This window comes from Saimiri boliviensis, chromosome 14 (assembly GCF_048565385.1).
Source record: "Saimiri boliviensis isolate mSaiBol1 chromosome 14, mSaiBol1.pri, whole genome shotgun sequence".
Lineage (NCBI taxonomy): Eukaryota > Metazoa > Chordata > Mammalia > Primates > Cebidae > Saimiri > Saimiri boliviensis.
This window is the reverse complement of record NC_133462.1, coordinates 80,531,000-80,557,207: the sequence shown is the minus strand read 5'-3', so window position 1 is coordinate 80,557,207 and position 26,208 is coordinate 80,531,000. Positions and strand designations below refer to the sequence as shown.

The window sequence follows — 26,208 nt, the reverse complement described above, 5'->3', positions numbered from 1 at the left end:
ATACTAGAAAAGCTCATCTGTCCAAGATCAAGCCCCAGGTAATTATCAGCTCTCTCAGTCTGTGCCACCTTCTTCAGAAATTACCATGGAAACTAATTCAGACACCCCACCTAAAATATGCAGCAGAGTCTGGCCTTGTGAGATCTAGGATAATGCTGAAATGTACCTATTCCTTAACTAACACCAAGCATTCAAACGTTTACATGATTTCTTTCTTAATACTTTATTTCTTGTTCTACAAAATCAAAACTTTGATGAAAAGCAATGAAGTTCTTGAATTACATGCTCTAAAATAGCATCCTGATACAGTCATAATACATGTAAAGATGCATCCAGATCTGTTCCAAAGGGGCTAGGAGAAAAGCTGAGTTTACCCCAACTCTGCCATTTCCGGCTGTCTGACCTTCAAGTTACTTAACCTTTCTAAGCTTCAGTTTACTGCTCTGTAAAAAATGGGGTTAATAATAGTATCTACATCACAAGGTCTTCTGAGGATTAACGGAGATAATCTGTGCGAAGCATTTAGCATCATGCCTGGCACTTTGAAAGTGTTCAAAAGGATTGTCTATTATTAGTAGTACCATTAAGTACAGTCTTCAAATTCCAAAAAATTTTAAAACCCAGTCTAGCTTCCCTCTGCCATCCACCATATTCTAAACTATACCTGTCCACTGTCAGATGAAAAGTTCTCAGAGAATGCAGGCTGAGCCAACAAAATTAAACACTGGAAATGGTAAACCATCTGCCAAAAATTACATTCACAGTGAATTCCAAAGGAAGATACAAGTTATCGCAGAAAATATCTGTGATTAGCTATGTTCTATGCTGTTACCTTCAAAAGTATAGGCATCAAAAGCTACTATTTCCTCTCTCTCTCTCTCTCTCTCTCTCTCTTTTTTTTTTAAGAGACGAAGTGTCGCTCTGTCATCTAGGCTGACATGCAATGGCAGCCTCCAGCTCCTGGGCTCAAATGATCCTCCTGCTCAGCTACCCGAGGGACTATTGGCATGTGCTACCACACCCAGCTTTTTTGATTTTTATTTCTGTAGATACAGGGCTCTATTATGGTTCCCAGGCTGATGCCAAACTCCTGGGCTCAAGTGATCCGCCCACCTCAGCCTCCTAAGTAACTGGGACTATAGGCACGTGCCACCAGGCTCCACTTTGTAATTTTTTTTTTTTTTTTTTTTTTTTTCAGAAATGGGGTTTTGTCATGTTGTCCAGGCTGGTCACAAACTCCTGGCCTCAGGTGATCCTCTTGCCTCGGCCTCCCAAAGTCTTAGGATTGCAGGCGTGAGCCACCATGCTCAGCCCCAGTTATTTTTTAATCTTGTGATTAGAAAAGGGCATTAAGATGGTCACCAGCAATTGTACACCTTCAGTGATTATCTCCAATTTCTAAATTATCTCCTACTCCAGCCTCTCTCACAGCTCTCAGCCACTAGGGGCTTCCATTTCCCCTGCCAGCACCACCTCTGGTTCACCTAAGGATGTGTTCTACCTCCATTTTCATAAAAGCTAGCTCTCTGGGTTCCCCAAATGTACCTCTATTCACTAATTAGATATTCCAGGCAGAGGGAGTGCCCAGAGAGTGCAAAAGCCACGAGGCAAATACACGCTTCAATATCTAAGGAGCATTCCTAGCAGGGCGAACCAAGGGGAAAGCAGTAGAGGGTATGAGAGTGGGCTTCATCTTCAGAGCCATGTAGGCCATTGTAGAGGACTTTGGTGTCTACCCTAAGGGAGATGAGAGCCACTGAAGGGTTCTGAGCAAAGGACTGGCACCCCAACTCATGTTTAACAGGAACACCTGGCTGCTCTGCTGGGAACACTACGTAGAAGGGCAGAGCCCAGAGACCAGTCACAGGGTCATTGCTGTTCCCCAGGTAAGACCTAAGGGTAGTCAGGACCTAGAAAGGAAAGTGCAGGTGGTCAGATTCAGGATGTTCTATGACAGATCTGACACAGGGAACCAGAAAAGCAAAGCTGCCATGAGATGAGCTGGAAGCGGGGTTCAGGGGAATCTGCCTGCTGTTCCCGTTGTCATTGTCATTCTTCCTCCACATCCAACCAATGCTAAGTCCTCCTCAGCCATCAGATCCCAGTATCTCCTCTGGTCCTGCCCGCCCTCCAGGTAGGCTCCCTGCTCCGCCAGCTCCCTAAGCATAGGCAGGTTCTCCTTGACAAGCCACCACACCCTCACCTCCACATGTTCAAGGCCTTGTGCATCCACACAAGAGGCACCATGCCACAGTGTTGGTCATTGTATAGTGCACCTGCACCTGGGATGCTGCCTGGCTCACAGCAAATGTTCACAAAATGTGTCTGATTACAGTGAACGTTAAACTCCCTTGTTTGTTGTTTTTTATATTTTTCATATAAGCCACTTTAAGCCCTTTTCATTAGCAACTAAATGAATATAAGATAAATCTCATCAAGTCTTAAATCAAGTTCACTGCCTACCTACTTAGCAAGATGTTACTCTGTCTTGCAAAGGCATGATCCCATCCAGGCCTACAGCTTCAGATCCTTTGATTTGTACTCTTCCTTCATTTTCACAACCTCGTGACTTTCTCTCACAATGCTTGACATATTCACATTTTCTCCATTTCTACTGCCCCCCTGGCCTAGCCTGAGTCATCAGCACTTCTGCTGGGATGAATTACTCTGCTTGATCTCTCTCACTCCTTCCCTGGTTTCTACACATCACCAACAGAGCAACCTTCCTAACACCCAGATGTGCACAAGCTGATAAATAAACAAAATGCAGAAACATCTGCTATGGCCCGGCATGACTCCAAGCAGTTTCGTACACGTGACAGGTTAAGCATCCCTAATCCAAAAATCTGTAATTTGAAATACTCTCAAATCTGAAAGCTTTTGAGTGCCGACATGATACCACAAGTAGGAAACTCCACACCTGACCTCATGTGACAGGTCACAGTCAAAACGCAGTCAAAACTTTGTTTCATGTGCAAAATTATTTCGAAATTTTGTATAGTATTAACTTCAGACTATGTGTATAAGATGTACAAAAAAACATAAATCAATTTCATGTATAGGCTTGGGTCCTATCCTAAAGATATCTCATTATATATGTGCAAATACCCTAAACCCCACCCCCCTCCAAAATACGGGAAATTTGAAACACTTCTGGTCCTAAGAATTTTATGTAAGAGGTACTCAACCTGTAATACAAAATGTTCTCAAAGGCCTGGAGTGCTCCATGTGAGCTCCAGCACAAAGTCCAGACATCTGTGCCTGGCATTCAGGACCTTGAGTGAGACTGCTCAGCCTCCCTGTCTCTTCTCCACACTAGCCCTCTGCTCTTGAGTGATGTAGGGGAGGCATGACACTGGGGAGAACAGAGAATCACAACACTAAGGATCAGGGTACCCAGATCCGGGCAACAGCTTTGGCACTAACTGTGCATGTCCCATTTGACAAATCACTTACCCCACTTGAGTGCCAGAGCCTCATGCACTAAATATGACCAGTACCTCCACAAGATGTTTCTAAATCATGGTTGTTACAAAACAGCTAAAAGGTGCATCACGGATTTTCTTGTCTATGTCAATTTGGGATGCTATTACAAAATACCATAGCCTGGGTAGATTAAACAACAGAAGTGTATTGCCCACAGTTCTGGAGGCTGGAAGTCCAAGATCAAACTGCCAGCATAGGCTCTGGTGAGAGGTGCCACGCTGCAAGCAGCTGCTTCCTCATGGCAGGAAGGGAACAAGCTACCTCTCTGGTTTCTTCTTATAAGGTTACTAATTCCATTCATGAAGGCTTCACCCTCATGACCTAATCACCTCCCAAACACCTCACCTCTTAATACCATCACATTGGAATCAGGGTTTCAACACAGGTATTTAGAGAGCACAAACCTTCAGTCAATTTCACACCTCAAAGGGGAAAAGAGAAAGCTTTACCCAGAGTGGCCAACTTTGTCTGTGTGATACAGATGATGTGGAAAATGGTTCCTCTGGGAGAGAAGAGTATTTGGAAATAAGACTTTTTCACCTTTCTATTGCCATGTTTATTTATTATTTCATGTGTCACTCAATTAATAATGCTTTGGGTAAATCCACATTGCTAGACTGTGGGGCTACAAAGATGAGCAAGACACATTTCTGGCCTTTGAAGAACTCAGTGCCAAGACTGGGGTCAAAATCATAAATGGGCCTTCTCTTTTCCTCCTGTGCAGAAAAGGTGGCTGCGAGCTGCCCCACCGGTAAGTGGGAAGCCTGCGCAGGAGCACACAGGTGGTCCACCCACCATCACCGAGGACGCAGGGGCTGCCACACACAGGCAACTGGCAGCATATGCGGTGATAAGCCCTCCAGAGCCTGGGGATGAGGCACATCGAGAAGAATAGAGCAGCAGATGGAGAAGACAGCTGAGACAGCTAAGAGATATGTTACCTGGAGAAAATATAAACAAATGGAGCAGTGAAGGATATGAGGATAAAGAGGGACAGATTCCTGAGTATTGGAAAATGTTCATATAATCATGGAAAGGGGGAAGGGTAGAAAGAATTCAGAAGACGTGCACTGAAATTGGAAACATTAGCATACACTTCTAGTTTTTAACAGGCAAACTCAAAGGTGAATATGGAAATAGCTACAGAAGCATATGTGTGTATTTACATACATTTTCTGTATTTACATACATTTTCTGTATTTACTGACTGAGAAGACCTATGACTAATGACACCTCAGTAACAATGAACACACCAAGCACACAGATCCTGATTTCTAAACTCCATCCATCCATTCAAGGAACCCAGAGCTTTGGGGAGAAATGGCTGAGGCCAGGGCTGAAGCAGGGGCAGTACAGATGTGTCTACGGCATCCTGTTGTACAAAAAATTAAGAAGTACTCAAAGGCTGATGGGAACATATCAACAGAAGACAAGAAACACCTTGAAGAAATTTGAGAATCAAAATTAATAATAATAATAAAGTACAGCCCATTGAATAGAATAGGAACCAACACATCCAAGCTAATAGAATGCTGACTATTGGAAAGGAATGATGAGATGGAAAGGAACATTTCATGGGGAGTGGGCATCAGAATACTCATAGAATATCATGCCCACAACATACTAATCAGATATCAAATGAAACATGGGAACTTTGTGCTGGAGAAACCAGACAGCCACAGCACGATCAGATGATGAAGGTTACCATCCACAGTGGTGGGAAGGGTCCACACTGTGTGACACCTGACATGAGTGCACAGCATCATTTCCAGGCGGTTCTCATCAGGGTTGCATGACCTGAACCCAGTCATGAGGAAACATCGGAAGGACCCAAGATGAATGTTGTCCAACAGAATGTAAGGTCTGTACTCCTGAAAACTTTCAAGGACATGGAAGACAGAGAAAGACTGAGTATAAGGAACTGCTCAAGTAGAAGGAAACGTAAGAGCTATGACAACTGCATGCTGTGTATGTTCCTGAGTCAGAAAGGAGAAAGGAGTATTGCTGGGATCCTTTGTGAAATGGAATGGAGTCTGCAGACTGGAGAGGAGTGTTGTATTAATGCTGACTTCATGGCTTAGAGGAAGCTGCAGGTTGGTTGCATGGGAGAGTGTCCTTGTTTGGGGACATACACAATGGGGTACTTAGGAGTGATGGAGCATCATGACTCACACCTGTAATCCCACCACTTGGAGAGGCCAAGGTGGGAGGATTCCTTCAGCTCAAGAGTTCGAAACCACCCTGGAAAACATGGCAAAACCCTGTCTCGACAAAAATTTAGCCAGGTGCAGTGGCACATGCCTGTAGTCCCAGCTACTCAGGTGGCAGAGGTGGGAGGATGGCTTGAGCCCAGGAGGCAGAGGTTGCAGTGAGCCAACGCCACTGCACTCCAGCCTGGGCAACAGGGAAAGCCCTGACTCAAAAAATAAAAATAAAAATAAAACAGAACTGCAGCTTGCTCTCAAGTGGTCAGAAAAAGGTTCTGATAATGGGTGTGTGTATCCAGCTCAGCAGTGAAAATGAGGGAAATATGTGAGTTCTTTGTAGCATACTTGTGACTTTTAAGGCAGAATTATTTTAAAACAAATTGTTTTTAAAATATTAATAGATATCTCCAGCCCTAAAAATGCTGTATTTGTGACCTTTCTGTTCTAGGTCCCCTCATTTATGTGAATCCTATTGTGCCTTTAAGCAAACCTCCTCGCCTATTCTCCTCCCTCTGTTTGGCCCAGTGGTCAAAAAAACATAACTCGCCTTTCTCTGACTTTTCTTTATTTTAAACCTCTGCAGTCTTTCTGTAGACATTGTTAATGTGATTTCAGTTTCTAGCTTAAAGGTTTAAAACCAGCATGGTGACGAGTGTACTGCCCACAGCAGGTGCTGAATAAATGTGGTTGAACCTATCCGACTAATAGAATAGCAGTAATATTACAAATATTATTTGTATTTTGTAAACATGGCTGAATAGTAGAAATTAAAAAAACTCAAAATTAACAAAGGAAGATATTCCTAAGTAGTAGGCAAAATAATGCATTGAAGAATATGTTCTAATTGATAATATAAATTCCATTTATGAAAGAAACATGTTTTACTCATAGGACCTCAGCAATAGAAATGCTAACCATCATCTCGTTCTATTTTAAAGCAGGTGGGTGTTATGTTTTATGCTACTGCAACATATTTATTAATGTTTAATTGAAGGTCAATGCTCATCTGTTATTCTTTAGCACATCAGTAATAAGTGACGGTTACTAGGGTGACAAAAAGGAAACAGAATGAAAGAAAAGTGCTTTCAACATCTATGAATAAATAATCAAATAAGCATTTATAAGCAGCAAGAAATCTTCACACATAAAGATATCCTGCTAATTAGATTCCATTCCCACTGCCTTGTTGTGTCTGCAGGATGACAGAATATACAGTGTAGATCATATTCTTAGAGGCTGTGTAGCCATTCTAATTCTAAGGAGGCCTTTTAAAGCTACAAAGCAATCAACGTCTTCATAAGTCATTTTTCTTTGGTTTTTACATAATGGCCAATAAATGAAATTCATTGAGAGCTAAATAATCTAACTCCACATTACCATACACACGATGCACAGATGACCACTTTGCAGAGAATTAGACTGTAATAAAATGTATTTCAGATTAATACAGCTGAGCACAGCTGAGCCAGTCTTAGACATTTCAGAACATTGGAGTTTGTTGAGTTCATTTTCAAAAAAATCAGCCACCATTGGGACACTGAAGACTTGAAGCATAATAATCATTTTTGAGCATCTACTACATGCCCAGACCTATATGTATATTATTTCACAACAATTTGCAGAGTAAGAATACAAATGCAGAAAGTGAAATATGGAAAGTTTAAGTGATTTTCCCAAGGCCTCACAGTGAGAAAGTACCAAAGGTAGAATCTGAACTTGATCTCTTTTGGTGCCAACCTCTGGGCTTTTGCTGTTACATTTCCCAAGAGCCATCCCTAAAACAGTACCTGCTCCTATAGCTTCCTCGGTGACACAGGGTCTTGCCTATCTGTTTATTCTGGGTCCCTGGATACCAGGGGATCCACAAGGCAGAAACAGAGCCTCATTTAGCTCTGTCTGGCCAATAACAAGCTCAGTGCCAGACATGCAACAACCAATGGTAAATGCTGAATAAATAAATGAATGGGGCTGGGCACAGTGGCTCATGCCTGTAATCCCAGCACTTTGAGAGGGCAAGGCAGGAGAATCACTTGAACTGAGGAATTCAAGCCCAGACTGGGAAACATAGCAAAACCTCATTTCTACAAAAAATATAAGAAAGTAGCCAAGCACAGTGGCACATGCCTGTAGTCTCAGCTACTCAGGAGGCTGAGGTGGGAGGATGTTTTGAGCCCTGTAGGCGGAGGTTGCAGTGAGCCGATATCATACCACTGCCCTCCAGCCTGGGCAACAAAGCCAGATCCTGACTCAAAAAAATTAAAAAATAAAAATAAAGTAAATGAATGAATAAATGTTTCAGTTTGGATGAGGAGTAAGACAAGCATAGAAAATAGCAACCATTTTATGAGTACTGCTATGTGCCAAGTACATTGCTACATATCAATCATTTTATCCTCACAATGATCCCATCAGAGAGTGGTTTCTCCCACTTTGGAAATGAAAGACAGAAGCTTATAGAAAGTTTGAGATATTTTTCAAAATTAGTCACACAACTACGTGGATTCAGAAATAAAGCCAAGGTCTGCCTGACTTCAAAACCTATATTCTTAACCTCTGTGTTCTTTCTACAGGAAAGACTCTATCCTTTCACTGTGACCTATCTGGAAATACATATTTGCATGCTTTATACATATGCAAGCTATTCTATCAAGTCATTTTCCACTGTGTCCACTTCTTTCCCATAGGAAGTATTCAGTAGCCAATAGAAGCAAACAAAAAACTCACAAAAAATGGAAATAGCCTCAGATCCAGTTCTAGGGGAATGGTTAAGTAAATTATGGTATATCTACTCATGGAATGGTAGGTAAATAAGTCAAAGAACAATTAGGAAAACAGGAAATATTTTAATATTACAAGATAAATCAGGATATAAAACTATGTGTACATATTATCTGTACTTTTCATTAAAAGTATGTTTTTTAAAAAGTCCTGAAAACTAAGGGTTTTGGCAATCAATCAGTCAGTGTGATTATGAGTGACTTTATCTCAATTTCTCTACTTACAAAGCCAGCTACAAAATTTGAGCTCTTTATTGTTTAGAAAATTATTGTATTATTAAAATAACCTACAGGTTACTTATGCTACTCTTAGATTTTAGCATAAAAATGGATTTGATTTCCTCAAATTCTTAATGCTAAAGAGCTTAGGGTAAGGTTGGTTTCCATAGCTCATGGATCTTTTCAATGAACATCAAAGAGGATTTTCGATATGCTGTATTTTATATGCCAATGTATTTATATATGCCAATGTATGGAAAGAAGAGTGGAAAATCATTTTGTTGTGATATGAAAGGAAAACAAACCTCTGGAGATGATACAAACATTCTGGAAGACAAGCAATAATTTAACTGTGATATCTGCCCACTCAGCACTTAGCCTATTGCCTTGTTCTTGATACATATTTGCTGCTTTGCTGACACATTTCAGTGGGATATGTGGTTTTGAAGCAAGTGTTCTTCCCCAGCAAGAATTTGCCACGTAAAGTAGTTAAGTTGTGAATGACTAAAATAGGAAAAGTACTTACACCAGGTCTTGGGTGTGTCATATGACTGGCAAGCTCGTGTGTCTGTGTAGGGGGCGGGGGGGGGGGGAGAGAGAGAGAGAGAGAGAGAGAGAGAGAGAGACAGAGACAGAGAGAGAGAGAGAGAGAGAGAGAGAGAGAGAGAGAGAGAGCGAGAGCCCATTCTGTTAATAGGCCTTGCAAACAATGCTTAACATTCCAGTTTACAGACCACTCAGAAAACACAAAATTTCTCAGGATCACAAGCTTCTGAAGAAACAGCTTGATTATGGGCCCCTCCAAAATACTTATTGCTGCAGAATTTCAAACAGATTCACAATAAAATGTTCTTTCACCAAATGTAAATCATCAGATGTCCCATAGAAGTAAATGACCAACTGAATTCCTACTTTTCATTAAACACTCAGATTTTCAGAACTATACACTGTTTCTACAAGTATGTTTTCACAGATGCTATGGAAAAGTAAATCACTTATATATGTGGTCCAAGCTCACAGTTTAGACTCAGGGATGGAGGTGTCTTCACTCACAATTGTCCAGGGCAAGAAAAACAAGTTTGTCTACTTCTGTTTAAGAGCAATCGAAACTGCTAACAAACACTCCCACCATCACCACCACCAGTCATGTCATCATCACCATCGCCATTCCTACTACCCCCCACCACCACTTCAGCCATCATCACCACCAATACCCCAACCACCACCACTTTTACCATCACCAAGCCCCAACCATCACGACTATCACCACCACCCCTACCATCACATATGACCACCATGACTCATACCACCACCACCACTACTCACAGCACCACCACCATTCCCACAATCACCATCACCACTACTACCCCTCCTACCGTCACCATCACTATGACTTCTCTCACCACTACCACTAACCACCATGACTCCCACCATCACCAGCACTGCCACAACTACCACCACTTCTACAATCACCACTATCACCATCACTCCTACAACCACCACCACCACCACTTCCACAGTCACCACTACTCCTACAATCACCACCACCACTCACTACCATGACCAACACTCCTACTACAATCACTACCATTCCCACCATCACCAACAGCACTCCTACTATCACCACCACTCCTACCATCACCAACACTTCTACCATCACCAACACTCCTACCATCACCAACACTTCTACCATCACCACCACTCCTACCATCACCAACACTCCTACCATCACCACCACTCCTACCATCACCAACACTTCTACCATCACCACCACTCATACCATCACCAACACTTCTACCATCACCACCACTCCTACGTAGCATCACCAACAACACTCCTACCATCACCACCACCACTCACTACCACTACCAACACCCCTACTACAAGCACCACCATTCCCACCATCACCACCACCTCTATCATCACCACCACTCCTACCACTACCACTATCACCAATAAACTCTGCTACAACCACCACCACTCCTACCATCACCAACACCACTCCTATAACCACTACCACTGCTTCTACCATTACCACCACCATTCCTACCACAATGACTACCACCACTCCTACCACTACCACCATCACCAACAACACTGCTACAACCAACATCACTCCTACAGTCACAACCACCACTCCTATAGTCACCACCACCACTCCTATCACTATTACCACCACTTCTACCATCACCTCCACTGCCACTGTTCCATTACTTACACCACCACCTCCACTCTCATCTGTACTATCATCAGCACCACAACTACTGCTATTATCTATCACCTCCACTAGCAGTCCAATCACTATCAGCACTGTCACAATACTACTATCATGGCTATAACCTCTACTTATTAGTAGAAAGAGCAAACTATCCAACTTCCTACCTGTTTATTAAGATATGTGCATTGAAAGCACTTACTGGAGAAAGAGGAACATTCCTTACATCATATCCAAGTAGCTATAATACAAAGAACCCAATGGAAATAGCAGAAGACAAAATGCCACTCAGCCACACAATGAAAAACATCAAAAAGGACACACATCAAAATATTAATGGTGGCCATCTTTACAAAGGATCTCTACAAAGGATATTTTCCTTTTATTTATACTGTATATCTGAATGCCTACATATTTTTATAATGATTATGCATTGTTTAAATAATTTTTTAAATTCCTAGTTTCAGAAATGAAAGATAATTTCCAACTGGTATCTTCAGGCATTTCTAAGTTGGATTCTGCCTGGGATTGATTTGCATAACTTATGAAGTCAAAGAGAGTTGGGTCTGAATTCCTGCTGGGGTACTTCTCATCTTGGTGATCTTTCTGATCAATACACTAGATACAAGGTTGTGAAAAAATTTATGATGTGATGTATTTCCATAGTCCCAAACACACAGATGGCTAGTTATCATTATGTGCCAAGCCTTGTTGTGCTATCAAATTCAACTGTAAAGTATGCATCCCACCTTTTGTCATGTAGCCTTCAAGTCAATACAACCTTGGATAGTCCTCATGACAGTGGAGGGCAAGAGAGGACTTTATGGCTGAGCAGGGGTCCAAGATATTCATATTATAGGGTCATAATTTAAGAGCATGAGTTCTGAAGAAGCAGTCTCAGGCTAAGCCCTAACTTTACTCTTTGCTAGCTGCATAATCTTGAACAAGTCAGAACCTTTCTAAAACTCAGTCTCTTTAATAGTAAAAGGGACAGTGAAACTAGATCTACCTTGTGACTTCATTGTAACTGTTGAGAGCAGAGTGCTTGGCTCAGTGTTTGCATACTGTCAGGGAGAGCCATTGCCATGGGTGTGAGGCAGGGGAAGAAATATTCCGTTTAAAGACCCTTTATAAGCCAACTTGCTAAAATTATGCCCAAATAGAATATGTGCCAAGAAAGCAGCTTTCGGAAAAAATAGAATAGACTAGATGTCTTGGTGGCACTTCCCAGTTAATTTGGAAATATTGTAAAATTCACAGCTCTTTCAGTGCACAAAATTAACATAACCTTGATATATTAATAAAAATACAACGAAGTATTAAGAGTGATACAGAGGTAAGAGGTGGGGCTCGGACATCAGGCCTAATTGAGGACTAGTTAAAACGGGGAGGTAATGGAAGCACCTTTTCAAAGACAGGCCCATCGTACCATGTCAGTTTACCATTGCCATGGCAACAACTGAGAGTTTCTGCCCCTTTCCGTGGCAACGATCCAACAATGCAGAAGTTACCACCCTCTTCCTAGAAATTTTTGCATGAACTACACATTAATTTGCAAGTAATTAAAAGTGGATATAAATATTACTGCAGAACTGCCTTTGAGCTGCAGAAGCAGTCACAGAGCTATAACACTTCCTTCGACAAAGTTGTTTTCTTCTACCACCGTCTTGCCCTTCAATTCTTTCCTGGGTAAAGCCAAGAACCCTCACGGGCTTGCCTTCCTTGCATCAATACTGCCTAAAAACAGGGCTACAACAGAATATCCTTTCAAGGTCCCTTCTTAACCTTAAAATATTAGAGTGGGATTCACGAACCCAAGCCTGGAACCCAGAACCTCCATTTTTCCATTTTGGGTTATACAGGGAAATGTGATAGGTCAGACCTACACACAAAACTGTGATTTTTTTTTTTTTTTGGCATTTAAAAATATGTAAACTCTGAAAAAGAAACTCTTATTTTAAATGTAATGGCAGGCTCTCCTACACTGAAAAAAATTTTTATGCCATATTCTTCATTTTAATTGAATTTAGACATATGTTCAGTCATCACCAAAATAAGTTAATTGCTTAGGCTAGGACCAACTCACTTAGCAATCTAGGTGCACAGCTGATAAATGACCAATTTTGTGTATTGGATACTGAAGTTTATTAGGTATAGTCTAACTAAGAGAGAAATCAAAAGAAGAATTCTCTATAGCATACTATCAAATCCTACCCCCACCTACCAACAAGGCCATGGGAAATTTCTGGCAGACAATCATCCAACTTACACATTCAGCCAGTGGTTCTTGGGCCAATTCCATATTAACAGTAACTCTGTAGAAATTGCACTGTTGAAAAACTTTTATTGGGTGCTATGTTCACTAACTATTTGAGTGACGGGATCAATAGAAGCCCAAACCTCAGCATCACACAATATACCCTTATAACAAACCTGCACGACACGGACCCCCTGAATCTAAAATTTATAAATAAAAAATAAGAAAAAAGGTCAATGTGACTGGCTGCAGGGATGTGGGGAAAAAAATAAAATCCAAATGGTCACTTTTTTAGTTCCTCCTTCATGGGCTTCTTTATCCTTCTCCATGTCTACGAAGGGTTTTGGACCATTTAATAGATTGGTGTACCTCTTGGACACTGCAAACACTATTGGCACTAAGGCTATTTTTGGAAACATACAAATGAGTGAATTCAAATGCCATTCATTATTTCTCCCTATTGGTTTTTTGTTGCAGTCGGTGTTCACTATTAAACTGGACATGGCATTTAATTCGTTCCTATGAATAGATTTTTCACGAGTAATTTGCTCTGCTGGTGTTTTCACAAAAAAATTAGCTAGACGTATCTGCTTGTCAGTGCTCAAAAACCATAGGCTCTCTCCCCCCTTTAACAGTAATCGCTGCAGCCTGTAATCTTTTAAGACATAATTGGTTTTTTGTAGAATATTTTTCAGCACATTCATCTCTAATGGAATTCAGAGTATCAGGGGAGCACTATTGAGCAACCACCATCATCATTATTTTTTAAAATATAATGCAAACCACATTGATGTGTATATCCCTTTCTGGAATGGACAAATGGAACACACCAGTGTTAGGCCCAAAGCCAAGAGGGTTGAACAAAATTGGTCTCTGGCTAGTGACATGGCAGCAGGAACAGCTTAAATTCTTTGAGTGACGTAAAGGTATCAAAATACAACAGCTAGTCAAAAAAATAAATAAATAAGCCTAGAAGATTAAATAAAATGTTTCCACTAGGCTGAGTTATTCCAATTGGGATGAAATACAATCAGAAGGCATAAAGCATGCTAGAATATTAGTTTCTTGGAACAAAGAAGAATTAAGCTATTTTCTTTTGGCTGAAGAACAGCAATACAAATAAAACAGTGACCTTCAATTCAAAGGCAATGTTAATAGACAGAAATCACAAAACAGCAGTCAATGATAAGAATAACTAATACAGAGCAATGCTTCTAGCACGCTGTGAACCTGCATATGTACTGGACTCAAGCATGCCTCTATAAATACTAAGGAGAAGCCAAAAGATACACTGCAGAAGGCTCTGCAGGACATATTTTGAAGTACCTTCTCAAACTCCTCAGATGCCATGCAGATTTCAGAAATCAAACTTAGTTAAATGGGAATGTTTTCCAGAGCAAAAATGCAATTGTAACAGAATGCAGATGGAAGACAGACCTCAGGTCTTTGGTAGAAACAACAAAGTTCACCATGTGGTTGCATATGTCAAGCAGTCACACCCTTGGCTCTTCACTGGTTAAGTATATTACTCCAAGGAGAGAGCTCCAAGACCCATGAGCTTCAAAAATAAGAGGAGTTGGCAGCTCAATGACTCTTACTAGGCATTAAAGTCTAACTCCCGGACCCACATGGGAACTCCTGGTAGGTGCTGTCCAGGAGCGTGAGGACCATGCCAGAAGCCTTGAAGACGGCAGGCGATTGTGCCTTGTTGGTGGCTGCCTCCCCAGTACCTACTGAACTGTGAGCTGTAAAAGGCACTTACGCTTTCTAAAATGAGTGAGGAGACAGTCTCACTTTAACAAGAAACATTCTCTTTAGGCACTGTCAAAAAACAAAATCTTGGCTTTATCATCCTTTAAGCTAGCATCTTGAAGATAAACATCATAGATTGCACAAAACGTGATCCTAAAGATAAACCTCAAAAGATGTATAAAATGATCAAGTAAACACTATAAAGGGATGCATCATGATTCCCATCTTTGTATGAAATCCTCTAGTATATGAAGAAAATCAAGCTTTAAAAATGATTTATTGTATCATACACTCAGCATAAGGTTAAAAAATAAAAATATAAAAATAAATGATTATCTGCTTAAGGGTCAGGAGACCCAGATTTTAGTTTTAGATTCATTCTAAACAATCTTGTAATGTAATTTTAGGGTTTTTTTTTTTTTTACCATGACCTTACCCCCACTTTTTTTGTGACAGAGTCACTCTGTCACCCAGGCTGGAGTGTGGTGTTGCAATCATAGCTCACTGCAGCCCTGCATTCCCAGGCTCAAGCGATCCTCCCACCTCAGTCTCCCAAAGCACTGGGATTACAAGGTGTGAGCCACCTACACACCAGGCCCTACGTAACCCCTCTAAGAGCCAATTTACTCATCTCGCATATGAGAAATAACACTAGACCAACTCATGCAACCAAACGATTCTAAAAGAATCCCTGTGAAGAGTTTTAAAAAATACAAGTAGAAGAGTTGTTACAAAAGCAAAAATGATTCCAAGAGATTGCTGTCATGGATTTAGTTGCTTCTTGATTCTGATTTAATTCTACTCAAGGGACATCTTTCTGAAACTCAAGTCTATATTCAGTGTATCCCAACACCTAGAGGACTGTCAAATAGAGGAGGAGTTAATGGTCAGTCTTGCCCAGTGCTTACTTCTTCAAAATGTATAATGTCCATCCCGCCCCCTTTCCTAACTCGCTCTCTGTCCTCCATTCACACGTGTAGGACATGCAGCACAGCCTCCCTTAGGTCCCCAGAAATCAGTGGTTCTGAACCACTTGGAAGTCATAAAGCCCTCTGAGGAATACCGGGACTTGTTGATATACTAAATTCTATCTTATGCACTCACTAGCAAAAATATCAGTAACAGAAAATAAGAATCCATTATAGGGGTGCAACATAAAAGACAGTGAGAAGCACAGGCATCTGTGAAAAATAAAAGGAAAAGAAAACAAGCTATAACATAAGAGATGACAGAGAGCTCCTGAGTATTCCACAGATAATCATTTGCTATGATTTCATCCATTTTATTATCTTGCAGACACCTGAATACAAGCATGGATGTGCAGGTGTTTTAAGAAACGAATTAGAATATTGCTAACTACCAGGTACCAACTGCATTACTATGCCAGCCTTACTACAAGGTTGATTCTATTAGCTTGAGAGCCCTCTCTTAACGAGTAATCCTGAATAGTTATCCTGAATAATTACACACCAGATTCTTGCAGGGGTGGGTAAAATCTCACTGCTAACCCCTATTTCTCAATCACAGGCTAAGAGAGAGTCCAGGGATGTGATTATGGATATGATATTTCTAGAAAGACGATGCAATCCATCCATCTCTCTACTCCTAATATTCTAAAATCACTTCCTGAATTAAGACAGAGCAGTTAAGTGGCATACCATGGAACCAGATCATGTGGCCACCTATAAAACTGCCTTTGCCCAAATCCATTTTGGAGTTATACTATCAATTTATAAGAACTGGCCCCTGTTGCATCAACTGCTTTTGTGAATACTGTCTTTGACCTTATGTAGGGAGGGAATACAGCTCTTCTTCCCTACCCTTAGGTATCCATGAGGAGGGCTTTTCCCTGTTACTCCACTACTTTCATCTGTCCAGGGAGATAGAGTGAATTTCCCCACTGGTAAACTGGGACTTAAGACTGAGCATGTGTAGCTCAGCGCTTCCTCTCTCCCTCCTTGGTGAAGGCCAGGTGACCTTGGGCAGCACTCATTTGCTCTGCTCCTCCAGGAACTCAGGTTTACAAGGCCACATCTCAAAAAAAAAAAAAGATGCCTGCAGCTCATTCCTGCCCACAGCTGCATGGCCAATTCTTGTTCTGGGGTGTGGTATTAGGAAGCCCATTATTGCCATATACCCAAGCCACATTTTATGTTAGTGTTACCAGGAATAATGCTGATATGTAGATTTCCATCTTCTTCATGACTTCATGTTCTCTCGTACTTGGTTCATAACATGGAAAACCAAAATGTTATTTTGGGGCTGTGCCTGTTATTAAGCTATTGTCTCCCCCCTCCAAATGTATCTTTTTATCTTCTGTTTTGCAATGCTGGGGCTGGACCTCTGTAGACCAACCACATTTCTGACTTTGCTGCCAGCTCCAAAGAGACTCCAAGGCTGGAAGAGAAAAGGGGATGTGCTCCTTCTTGTCCGTGCCCTGCTTTCAGCTTCCTGCTCCTACCTGCCACTCCCTAACAATGCTAGGCTACAGCACTTCAGTGTGCAGTTTCTCCAGCACTCATAGGACCGGTCTCATTCCCTCAAAGACACCACCCCTGAGACCAGCCAGTGTCACCCTCTCGGGCACATGGACCCAATTCTGTAGTGCCTTCAGCCAGCTCAGGCAACACCAACTGAACTTTTCTCAGCAAACCAAGAAAATACCAACAACAGAGGAGAGGCAAGCCCCCAAATGGGCTTATCCCAGGAAGGTTCTTGGTTTCACCTAGGAAAGAATTCAAGGGCGAACGAGTGGTGTTAGACAGTGATCATCTTTAATGAAGGGTACTGCTCCTTGCAGAAGAGAGCTAATTCACAGGCAGTGTGCACAGAGTCAGCAATATATGGGCTCTGGGGAACTGTGTTTATACCCACTTTCAATTACATGCAAATTAAGGGGTGGGCTAATGCAAATTGAGGGGTGGGTTACTTAGAACTTTCTGGGAAAAGGGTAGTAACTTCCGGGTTGTCGCCATGGCATTTGTAAACTGTTATGGGGCTGGTGGGATGTCTTATGCTAATGAGCAATGAAGGCAGCTAGGGATGGCTTTTGTCACCATCTGCTGGTTTGCACCAGTTTCTTCACTTTACTCTGTCTGGACCAGATCCTGTTTGGGTCAGCAGGGTTGTGAACAGAAAACAAGTCCTGCCAGTTTCCCACCTAACCACCATTATTCCAGGATGTATTCTGTGGGTGCAGAACATGAGAATCACTGGAGCTGAGCATCAAGAGGGACTTGGGCATCCCATGAAGCCTGATCACTGGGGACGTCCCTGTGGTTGATGCAGAGTGATGGCTGACTCCCCAATCCCACTTCCACATAACATAACCCTCTCTGTGGTCACACAGAGTCATAACAGGCCACAAGGGAGTGACTCACTGATCCTGGAAACAGACAGTAACCTGTAGGTCCTGGGGAATCCCTCCTATAGTGACGGAGACAACAAAGAGCACTAATGGATGTGAACCGAATCCTGTGCAGAAAGCCAACAGTACCTGGTTACATGGGAGTTGGCCTTTCCATTTGTAACTACAAAGCTATGCTAGATACTTGGCCCTCAGAACCACCCTGACAACTACCCTAACCAAATGACAGTGACACTTGAGGATGTAAGGTAACCATTGAGAACCTTCCCTTCTTGGGGAGAGGTGGAATTATTCAGATTAATGCCAAAACTTGAGTGGAGACAGGCCACAGTTAAGAATAAAATATACAGAGCACCTCACTGTTTAAGGACAGGCTCTGAAGCCAGGTCTCTTACTGAAGACTGCTGAGATTAGGAATTCCAGGAAAACTTTGCCCCTGTGTCTATACACAGATGAAGACAGGAAGGAAGAAGAAAAGAGAGACCATCTTTGGGGGAAGAGCTAGACTCAAGGCACTGTGACAACTCTTTCCCTCCCCTCTCCTACAGGACGGGGGTTATTGCACGCTGTTTCCCTCCCCTGGGTTAAGGGTTTCAAGATAATCACCTTGAAGTTTGGGGATGTCTACAAGAAGGGTAAACTGGTATTGCATTTGGGGCTAAGTGTTCGCAGCATTCTAGAACCCACAGGCCACTTCACTGCCATCTTCAAACATAGTAGGAAGTCCTCAGGAAGAAATCAGGGTGGTAGAGTGAGGATTATGGAAAAGGCTCTCCTAGAGCCCCCTTGTTTCATGAAAAACCGGGACTTCTAGGTCCCTAAGGACCCAAGCAGGCAGGCAGGACCCCTGGGCATCCTAAGAGACAGCCCAGGGAAACAGCCCGCCCTCATTCCCCCACAGAGGATGTGCCAATTGAGCACGCAAAGCCAAATGAAGTGTCAAAGCAATTGTGCAAAATACTGAACCAATCCATTAGCAGGTGACAATATCCATTTAAAGGATGAAGACCAACATTCACTTTTAATGAACTAGACTAGAATAAATACAGTTTCAGATTGGGCTGCATTTTTGTTCTATGTATACACAGGGTCATGGTGTGTTTCCTTCCTGGAGTCACCATCACAAACTGAAAACCACTGACCTATAGGGAATTAATTGTTCAGACATCAGCACTGGGCTGCAGATGTGGCTGCAGAAGTCTGTCTGCCAGGAAAAGGAAGGAGAGATGAACGGAAGGCTGAGTTTGAGAATAACATTAACAGTGGCTGACGTATAATAATCCCATTGATGAGATAAAAATCTCCAGAGCAGACTGTTAGAATAGGACCAATATTTTAAAATGTGTGCTCCAGACAGATCACCAGAGGAGTCTGATATGACAGACAGACACGCTATATGAAAATTTAAACTTTGATGTAACCACGAGACTGTACAGAAAGAATAACACTCACTTAAACTGGACCAGAAGTAAGCTCTGTACAAAGAGTAAGTCCATGGCCAGTGCACATGGTCTCACAGCAACAATTCTGGAAGCAAGGGGAGAAGATTGTCACCATTCTACAGACCTGAGTTTACAGGTCTTCCTGCAGGGACTTCCTGCCCCAAAGTTCTACCTGCAGTTATAGTTGACCCTTGAACAACACAGGTTTTAACATGCAAGTCCCCTTGTAGGCAGACTTTTTTTCAATAAATACAGTCTGTATCAGTGGCTTCCAGATCCTTAATCAAACATGGATCAAAAAATACAGCATTCACCAAATGTGAAACCTGTAGATACAAGGGCCGACTTCTCATATCCACTGACAACAAGACTTGAGTACAGGTGGATTTTGGTATCCACAGGCATCCTGGAATTAATACCCCACAGATACTAAATGACAACTGTAGTACATATTGCCACCAAAGGCAGAATGATTCCTTCCTAATGGTCCTAAAGGCCCCTGAAGTTTAATTCCTGTAACTGACATTAATTATAGCATATTTTTTCATTTGCTTTTGGGGTGGTTTTTTTCCCCCTACAAAAATCTAATTGTTCAAACATAGGACAACAGCGGTTTTTCATGCCATGACAGGGGATTGGGAAATGCGTGGGAGAAATGATACAGTGGGCAGAAGTGCCCACTTGATTCTTTTCAAGCCCATAGCCAGCATCCAAACAGCTGCTACCCTGAAATAATTTATAAAGGGAGGGAAACCTGACGCTACTCTTATTGTAAATGAGCACATTCTTCCACGCGGGTCCTCTTTTTCTTTTCATGATGTCTAAAGAAGTCATGGTCTACAATTTGTGGATATCTATTTGTCTTGCTTTGTTTAACTTTGGGAAGTCGCATTAATAGGAGTTTGGTTCAGGATGTTGAGGCTTTCATGGTGAATCCAAAGCAATTGGTTCCAGCTGCACAAAGAAAATGAATAGCTCTGAGTGGAATGGACACAGAATAACATCCTTGACTGAGACCAACAGTGTTTGAAGCACTGCGATGTTTATGCTGGAGACACGTGTGCCATTGTGGATAAGGAGAAAGATCTATTTCATAGAGCAGTCCAGGCAGAGCTGTCCTCATCCATCTTCTAGCATACTGTGTTTTTTTACTCAGAAGTCAAGCTTCTATCAAACATGAAAAAGAAGGCTGGATTTGGAAGGAATATCTTCCTTTCTCTCAACAATAGTTTCTAAATATCTGAGAAATCCTTTTTAAAATTAAGGCAGTGCTTTTCAAGTATTTTTGTTTACTTCATGATTTTTTTTCATTGTTTGTTTTGCTTTTTCTTTTTAGCAACAGAGCCCTTTTTGAGATGAAACCTTACTGGGCTAATAACAGATAGAAATCGAAGTACTCTAGATGGGGCCTCCCTTTCAGCCTCCCTAAGGCACCTCTGAGGCTCCTCAGAACAGCACAGCCTTCTGGTGTTCTGAAGAGAATACATGCATCCAAAAATGTTGAAGAGCTGTAAATATCACCAACCCCAAGTTGCCAAGTTTTTGTTGCTTCCCCAAGGCCATATGATACAAGTGAACATATCATTGTATAAGGTCTTTAAGAAAAATAAAAGATTTACATCTTTTGATCCAGTTTTGAAATTTCTGATTTCATAAATATGCATCAAATATTAATCTCAGCCAGATTTACTTACGAGAGCATGAAGCCAAATCCTTAACTGTGGTACTAAGGATTTTATTAGAATTCTAACTTTCCAGAGTATATTTTTAAATATTGTCTTCTAATTTTTTTCTCTCCTAAAAACTTTTTTTCCCATCTGTAGTGTGGAAAAGAATAAAAGGCAGATAACATTATCCATAATACTCCAACCAGGACAGCCTTAGTTAATATGTTGAGATAGTTCCTTTCAATCAGCACAGTTTTTATATGTAGTATTTCCCCTGTTTCTCACATCAGCCCTGCAAGGTAGGGAGAGCTAATGTTATTGTCCTCATTTGGCAGATGAGGACATCATTTCTCACATCAGGAGAGACCTGGCTCTGAGAAAAAACTGGGGAAAGTGCCAGAATGGCATGCCCATTTTCCACTATCAGTTTTCATGATCCGCACTCACAGTTGCTGTTCACCCTAAATGAAAATGTATCCCTTCCACTGACTTCCTGCAGAGGTAAAATAAATTAACTGTGGCTATCAATGCAGTCTGTGTCAGAACTAGGTATGCAACCTGAGGTGACTGGTAGCTGTTTCCTCCAGCAAACCTGGAAACTAAACCACAACATGTTTCCTACCTGCTGCTCAGAACCACTTCTGCCCTGTGTCTATCTGGGAGAAAGAACAAACTTGTGAACTTCACATCTTAGCCCTCATTCAGAAAAGCCGCAAGGGAAAAAAAAATCACCCAATGATAGAAAACTAAAAGGAAGTCGAGTTTAGGGAACAGCAAAAATGAAGCATTAGACAAGCTGAGAAGAGGTCGAGCGTGGTAGCTCATACCTGTAATCCCAGCACTCTGAGAGGCCAACGTGGTAGGACTGCTTGGGGCCAGGCGTTCAAGACCAGCCTACACAACATAGTGAGACCCCATCTTTGCAAAAAGTTTTTAAAATTAGCCAAGTGTGGTGGCATGTGCCTGTAATCCCAGCTACTTGAGAGGCTGAGACAGGAGGATCGCTTGAGCTCAGAAATTGGAGGCAGCTGTGAGCTATGATCATGCCACTGTACTCCAGCCTGAACAACAAGGCAAGACCCTATCTTTAAAAAAAAGATTAAAAAGAGAAAAGAAGAAAACATCCTGTGGTAAAGGCAAAGAGAAGAGGAAGAGAGCTAACAAAGAAAAGTCAAAAGACTATAGTGGGGTACGTGCAAATAACCAAGTCCTTGGCAATGAAAATTCATTATGAGCAAATCTCATTCACAATAAACTCCCAGAGGAACTAATTACACTAAATGTTCTGGCCGTGACTTAGGGAGCAGTCATCTCTAAGGCACCCTTGGGTATATGGAAGTTGCTGCATTCTGTAGCAAACAGGGGCTGCTTCAGTGTCTAGCTCCTGTCAGGTTAGTGTACTATCAGGCCTGTCAATTGCAACTTATTTTGTGTTGTGAGACAAGTTGGCACATTGTATAAAGGTCAAGTGGAAAACTGTCCCTTCTGCTACATCGCTGTCATCCGCTACTAAAGGTCATTCCGCCCAATACATGGCTGTGACGGAAAATAACTTTGTTTGTCTACTGTGACATATGGAAAGTCCCTCTGCTGTGAGCCTTCTGGTTTCCCTCTACTCTCAAAAGGCATCAAATTGGGTGTGCTAAGGTTACCTAAGAAAATAGTCAGTTCATAAATAAATTTGAATGAAAAAACACAAAGAGATTAAAAAACCTACCTCTAACAGATCTAAAATATGTAAATATTTTACTGGCAAGTATAATTTAACAAACATTCACTCTGAATGATATATGACCCAAATATTTAGCATGTCCCATCTCATTTAATGCTCTAAACAACCCTATTATCCAATTTTATAGATAGGAAAAATCGAGCTTAGAAAGAGTAATTTGTCCAAGATTATACAGCTAGCAAATGGCAGAATTAAACTTTGCAGTCAGGTTTTTAATGAGATTGACCTGAAAAGTGCTAATACTTTATGATTCCATTGCTAGTAGAATTGTCAGCTATTAAAAACATAACAGTGATAATAAGATGATAAGTGATAATAAGATGAATTCACTTGTTTTTCCAACAACCACTCTTGAGAGGCTACTTCCACCAGGCACTACGCTAAGTGCTGGGGACAAAAGTTAAAATGAGAAAGGGTCTCTTTATTTCTCCAGGAAGTTTACAGTTTGGCCAAGGGGACAGCCAAGAGCTATACTAAAACTCAGCATGTACGAGGCTAGAGAAATATATCAAGCACTCAAAAGAAAGGGGCACTGTAACCAGATCTTTTTTGTTTTTTGGAGACAGGGTCTTGCTCTTTTCACCCAGGCTGAAGTGTGGTGGTGTGATCATAGCTCACTGCAGCCTCGACCTCCTGGGCTTAAGCAATCCTCCAGCCTCAGCCTCCCACATAGCTGGGACTACAGGTGCACAGAACCATGTGTGGCTAATTTTTTGTAGACGTGGGGTTCCACTATTTGCCCAGGCTGGTGTAGAACTCCTGGCCTCAAGTCCTCCCACCTCAGCCTTCTAAAAAGCTAGGAATATAGCATGAGCCACTATGACCAACAAGAAACCAAGTCTGGATAACTTAGCAGGAGAAGGAGGTAGTAAGTGAGGCAGTTACTAAACAGGACAAGGCAGTACACCTTCGGAAGCTACTGAGGGACTAACAAGAAAGTTGCTTGAAGTGGGGAAGGAATGGCAAGAACTGAAGTTAGAAAGCTAAGCAAGGACCAGGGCAAGAAGCCGGCTATGGCAGGCCATATTCAACACTTGTCCTGATAGTGACGTTAGTCACGCGGACAGATGAAGTAGAAAAGCAATCATAACTGAGTTTTAGAAAGAAGCCTGTTTACAACATGAAGGATGATTGCAGAGGGACTGAAGGATGACTGAAGAATGATTTGGAGGGGATGAAAATAGAAATCAAGGACCCATTGAGAGACAAGTGTGTGTGTCCAGACAAAACTTACGAGATCAAAGTACAGAAGGAAGAGATCCTTAGGAGATAAAATCAAAAAGGTGTAGTGGCTCATGTCCTGGGAGGGCTGAAAGTCCACAATAACCCCCAGGCTTTTTTTGCTTGATTTGCCATTCCTTGTAATAGAGGATATAGCAAGAGGAGCTGGGCTGAGATGTAACAAAGATCAGGAACTTCTAGAGGGATGGTGGGATCTTAGGTTGGACATTCTATACAATAGTATTGGAAAATAAAATTATGCCATGAATCCAAGTCTTTTTTCTTATTAATGAAGAGATTTGGCTGTCAAAAAATAAACAGACAATGAAAACAATTCTCACACTCTGACAAGCAGGCAAATAAAGTAAGGAGGTCATAGAACTGTCTAACGTGTTCATGAAACACATAGAATTTTTGAATGGTGTTCCCTCAATGGGATTTGGAGACTTTGGGCAATAAGAAGCTTGCTGGGGTGATCTCTCTTCTTCACTGCTGCTTATTTTACAACTCCATCAGTCCCTACTCTAAATACATGGCCCTTGCCACCTTGACCCTCTTGATCTACCTTTCCTCATCAACAAGCAAGACTGAAATGGTCAATGCAGGACCCCACGCTTATGGCTCAGTGAGACAGAGTCAGCAGAGGGAGCCGGGCCATGGCTTTTCTGACCAGTTCAAACTGTAGCAAGGCTCCAGACTCCAGATCATTCACAATCAGCCTAGAGACCCCCCAGCTGCCACTACCAGCACCAAAGCAAAAAGAATGCTTCCTCCTATAACTTTCTGGTAATTCCTCCTATAACTACCAGCACCAAAGCAGAAAAGAATACTTCCTCCTATAACCCAATCATGAGATGCCCTTTGGTCCTGCCAAGGGCCTGCCTTCCTCCAAATGAAGACCCTGATAAACCTTCAAATATTTATATACCATAAAGGTTTGTATTTCCAAGACTTGCAAGAAACTTACTCACATTTCCCTAAAGAACTTTTTTTTTAATGGGCCACAATTCATCTCCCAAAGACAGGGCCTCTAGAGCTGCTGATGCATTCACACCATGCTTTGAAGCCCTCATTGACTTGGGAATAGGAGCTGGGCCAAGCAATAGGATGAGAGAACAGCCAAAGACAGGCTGCAGAGCTTGCTAAATCTGGAAGGAACCGCCACTCAAGATTTTCTTCTGGCGTGCCTCTCTACCATCAAGAACGTGTTGGTAGTGGATTTGATGCTGATTTTTTTATTAGACAGGATGCAAGATTTAATTAAGTGCCCGGACAGTTTATACAAACAAATTAGCTGTCCAGTCCATCACCCAGAGCAAGGAGTTCCGAGAAGAAGGACAGGCATCATCCCATTGCCATTATGCAGAGGAAATGGACTCCATGTTTGTAAGTGACCATTTTAAATGGAAAGATTAGTTACCTGAGAATTACACCTTTGCCTTCTCTGCCCATGAGGGTGAAGGTCACAAAACAGCAAAGGCCCGCAGAAAAATAATCAGAAGACAGCTTTCAATTTCTCTTTCTTCAGCCTAGTCTTTAGTATTCCATGTATGTCCCATTTTCCTCTGTCCCCTTTCCTTTTTTTTTTCCTTCCACTCTCAAAAGCAGGATTGTCAGTTCTTTCAAAGCCCAAGCAGGGTTTCAATTTCATTTTCTCAATGTCATCCAATGTCATGCAACAAAGCATCAGGCAGAAAATGAGAGATTCAAGGTCATGAAATTTAGACTGCAGAGAAAAAAAAAAAAGCTAGTTTGCCATAGGAAGATGTGAAGAGTAGTCAAGCTTTAAACGCTTCATTATAATTTGCATGTTTTAATATATATTGCTTTTCTTCATTTCCAATTTTTTTTTTTTTTGCAGATTGA

General features: G+C 41.7%; 1 protein-coding gene across 19 annotated transcripts in view; it reads right to left on the bottom strand.

Moving 5' to 3' along the window:
- The window catches only part of DISC1 (DISC1 scaffold protein), a 380,547-nt gene that overhangs the window by 287,101 nt on the left and 67,238 nt on the right, over window positions 1-26,208 (bottom strand). Inside the window, exon 5 of one of the 19 annotated variants that reach the window (XR_012513594.1) lies at window positions 10,568-26,068. The exons of the other annotated variants lie outside the window; for them this stretch is intronic. The gene's annotated coding sequence lies outside the window, so the exon portion shown is untranslated. Of the gene's footprint in view, window positions 1-10,567; window positions 26,069-26,208 lie in introns of those variants that run through there. 19 annotated transcript variants of the gene reach the window in all.